Source organism: Acipenser ruthenus, chromosome 3 (genome assembly GCF_902713425.1).
Source record: "Acipenser ruthenus chromosome 3, fAciRut3.2 maternal haplotype, whole genome shotgun sequence".
In the NCBI taxonomy this organism is placed as follows: Eukaryota; Metazoa; Chordata; class Actinopteri; order Acipenseriformes; family Acipenseridae; genus Acipenser; species Acipenser ruthenus.
This window is the reverse complement of record NC_081191.1, coordinates 88957991-88961878: the sequence shown is the minus strand read 5'-3', so window position 1 is coordinate 88961878 and position 3888 is coordinate 88957991. Positions and strand designations below refer to the sequence as shown.

Below are 3888 nucleotides of genomic sequence, written 5' to 3'. Positions count from 1 at the left end.
AAATGTTGCAAAACAAATGAAGTAACAGTGAATTAACTTGTGAAAGTTTCCAGAGCAACCTTATCTATTTCTTTCAGTGCAGAGTGACTACAATGTAACTATGCAATGAGCACACCATGACTTCCCAAGCAGTAATTTTCTTCTCAATTACATTATGCAGAATGTAATATCAACTACATTGTAGAATATAAAGAATAGCTGTGTGTGGCAAAGTGGTTTGCAGTGCGCAGGTGTAGAGGTGATGCGGTGCTTAGTAATGATGGACACAAAGACAGTTAAAAATAGCTCTTTAATAGGCTGGGTTGTGTGCCTGCAACACTGAAATAATAATGAACGGGCTTTACACAACAATGTGTATCACTCAATTCGTAAACACGATCTCAGTCCCGAAATAATAAAGCATGAATAAACACACACACACACACACAGCACGTTCACAAAGTCCAGAATAAGTGCTCTTGGTGCAGGTGGTGAAATACAATGGCGTACAGTGGTGAAGTGTAGTCCAGGTTTAATACTGGCGTCTCGCTACAGCTCCCGGATAGTTTAGCCGTCTAGCAATGACAAAACAAAACAAATAAACACTCATGTTTAGTACACTGGTTTTCCTTGTCAGTCGGCTTGTAACCATAACTTAAGGAACAGATTGTTTGGCCACATCCCCTGATATAACTTCAGTCCCGCCCCCTTTAGTAGCAAGTGCAATCATGTATCCTGACACATCACTTACCGCATTAAGGTGATGACTTCTGGTATTGTGACTTCGCCCCCTTCTTGGATGGCTGGCTTCAGACTGACCCTGGAATGAACTGCCCAACCATCCAGTCCGGGGCACACTGTTCCTGTTGCACAGCGCCCTCACAGGTCGGGAGGGAGATTGTTGACTAGAATTCATTCTCTCTCTGTCACACTGTGTTTTTTATATTCACTGTAGGTTTGGTGAGGCTGTATGTTGGATGTGTGAGGTAAATAATATTTATAGATTAAAATCACTCATTGATTTGTTTTTCTACACATGTACAGTAGTTGGTTTTCCAAAATATTATAATTTTTTCATATGACATAGAAAAGTTCTTAAGACTGTTTTCCAAAACCCAGTTCCTTTTATTTATGTATTATTTATTAAAATATTTCAATCCAGGATATACCTATGATATGGAACATCTTGTTTACAAGGGTGTCCCAGAGGACCATTGACAGGTTACAATTCACATTCATTCATTAGTACAATATAATATGCATTCAAAATAAGAAAAAGGGTAGTTTAATGAATAATTATTAGAGCAACATTGTTACAGACTGTTGAGATAGGCTGGCATTTGACTTTGTTGTCAGGTCTTCTAATTTTTCTTGCACTTCCTTACTCTAGTAATGTTGTCTCCATGGCTACGTGTAGTGTCCCTTGACTCCCCAGTAAAGTTACTTGGTTAATGTAGATGATCTTATAGTTTTTCAGTGTGTCTCATACAGTGATTTTGACGAGTTTCTTCAAACAACACATCACAATTAATTCGGAATGGCACTTTTAATATACTGCAATTAAGACAAGTAAATGTTAATGTATAGCACCTCAAAGTATGGTGTAAAGTTACACAGTCTGTAAAGAATCCATGCAAACATGAATATGGTGTTACTTCTATTGTATGCATGTGATTCATGAACAAAACCTACAGTAGATCATGCTTAACAACTACTGCCAGTCACTAGAAAATGTTTAAGGCTTGAAAATGATGGTTGGATGGGGTGTTAAGAAATGATTGCATCTGTCCTCATTAGGATCATGAACTCTTTTCACAAAGTGATGTCATATCAGGAGACCAATCTGCCTGCTCCTGATGGATCCCCTCTGGAACTGTTTACTCAAATGCCTTGGGAAGAGTAACATTTTTCAGGGTTCATTATCTGAACACAAATGACCTGGCAGGTAAAGGCACGACTGGGTGTCTACAATGGGAATTTTACTATAGTAACTGGCTTCATAGTTTCTAAAATGGTTTGTTTGGCAATATGTTTACAAAACTATTTGTCCACAAAAAAAGTGTTATCCCCTTCAGTTGTTGTTCCCACTTGATGTCCATTTTGGAGATACTGTACAAGGACAGCTTTTTGATGTGACTCAGAACCCTACAGATGTGACAACAGCAATAAACTCCAGTGTTGGTGATATTTTTTATTCCTGGAATCTCTTTTTTTTCCATCCACAGCCGGCCATGCTACTTCACCACAAATTACCTTTGACTAACCTTTTGTGGATCCTAAATTGGTCCCAGCTGGTCTTCTGGAAAACACATAATTATTCAGTAATACATTTTTTGTCATGAAAAACAAGTCAAATGTTCAGTTGCTATGGTGGTGACAAGCAGACAATATATTTTACTAAAGTTCCCTTCGTCATTCACCCAGGGTTATTTGCTCTTGTGGCACATTTATTTAAAAGACTACTGAATCTGTGATCTGGGTTATTGTTACCAACAATTTCTACTGTAAAAACTGCATCTGTAATGCTTTTGTGTTGTGAGTGTTTTATTAGTGGCAAAATACTTCTCAAATTATGTTTATGACTGATGTCAAAAGTGATGGTTTTTAATGTCTGTATTTTTGTTGTGTGTTTTTATTAGTGAATCTGTTGTTTTTAAACTGCTGCTAGTTCTCCTGTGCACTGTGACTGACGTTTGGGTTAAGCACTTTCGCCACAGTTAATAGGAAGTCCCACCTTACCTGCCAGTCCAGCCAATGATAGTCATGGGCTGACTATAAAAAGGGAGGAACAGGGAACAGAGAGGGAGAGGAGTGCTGTGGGAAGAAGTATGCAATGTGTCTCGAAGAATAGCGAGGAGACAGCAGAATGGAGAATAAGGTTGACAGCAGGCACAAAGGAACGGGTTTGGAGTTTGTTTTATTTGGGACTTTGTTGTAGTGGGACTTGGTTAGGATTTTTGTATGGATTTTTGTTTTTTGGATTTTGTAGTTTTTTGGGGAAATTTTGTTTTATTATCACCTTCCACTGTTGGACTGTGTTTGAACTATTTTTTTTGTGTGTGTTAATGGGTTGGTGTAGAGAATTATTCACACTGAAGACATTTTTTTGGTTTACAAACCAATAGATTTTTTTGGGGTAACTACCTTCTTGTGTCTGGATGGTACTCCTTGGACAATCCATTCCCCAGCAGAGTCAAGGTTGTGGTCCTGGGAGACGGCCAAGGGTCTGAGGGCGAGAAGAGGTAACATTATTTTATTTGCACTTTAATCTTTTCCAGAACTAACTTTAACTTTAATATTTACATATGCTGAGTGATATCTTTCTAGTCCTGCCAGGACATGCTCAAGGTCTGCCAGTGTTTTACTTACCGTTGTCCCAAGGTTCGAGGTCCAGAGATACTTACCAGTCAACGAGGAGGGTCAAGGTCCAGCGCTGGTCTCCAGCGTGCCTCGTCAGGGTTCCAGGAACGATGGCGCGAGAGAAAGGAGACACGCGGGGTTTAAAGATTAAAGGTTAAGGGGAAGTAAGTAGAACCCCTGGGTAGAGGTGGTAATTCTACTTACCTGAGTATGTTTCCTGACAGCCATTTTCTTTGCCCTGCTCCTTTCCAGGTTTATCAAAGGTGTTGGCCAGTCGGCAGTTGGAGGTCCAGGCAGTGGGTGTGGTGAGGTCTGCGGCGGGTTTGGGCTGCGAGGGAAGCGGACGTTGGGGAGAGGGGTCTCTTGGAAGGGGGGGGGGGGTGTCCTTGCCAAACCCAAGGTGGCGTAGTCATTACAAATCTACAAGCAGGTTTACTACGGTTACCACTGGTCACCCCACCCGTGACATAGACTCAACAGAAACAACTGGTTTCAGGGACTTTAACAAACCAATTAGTCAGGATATTATGCAAACAAAATGTAGGGATG

At 40.3% G+C, this 3888-nt stretch overlaps 1 long non-coding RNA gene across 2 annotated transcripts; it reads right to left on the bottom strand.

The window, feature by feature from the left end:
- Window positions 1-282: 282 nt before the first annotated feature.
- LOC131732942 (uncharacterized) lies at window positions 283-3655 on the bottom strand. Of its 2 annotated transcripts, none has more exons than XR_009325942.1 (5): window positions 3384-3655; window positions 3124-3205; window positions 2233-2278; window positions 731-945; window positions 283-554 (listed from the first exon to the last, which is right to left on the bottom strand). It is a non-coding gene; the product is annotated as an uncharacterized LOC131732942 (long non-coding RNA). The 2 variants fall into 2 exon arrangements; XR_009325936.1 differs by having other exon boundaries at window positions 2244-2278.
- Window positions 3656-3888: the final 233 nt, after the last annotated feature.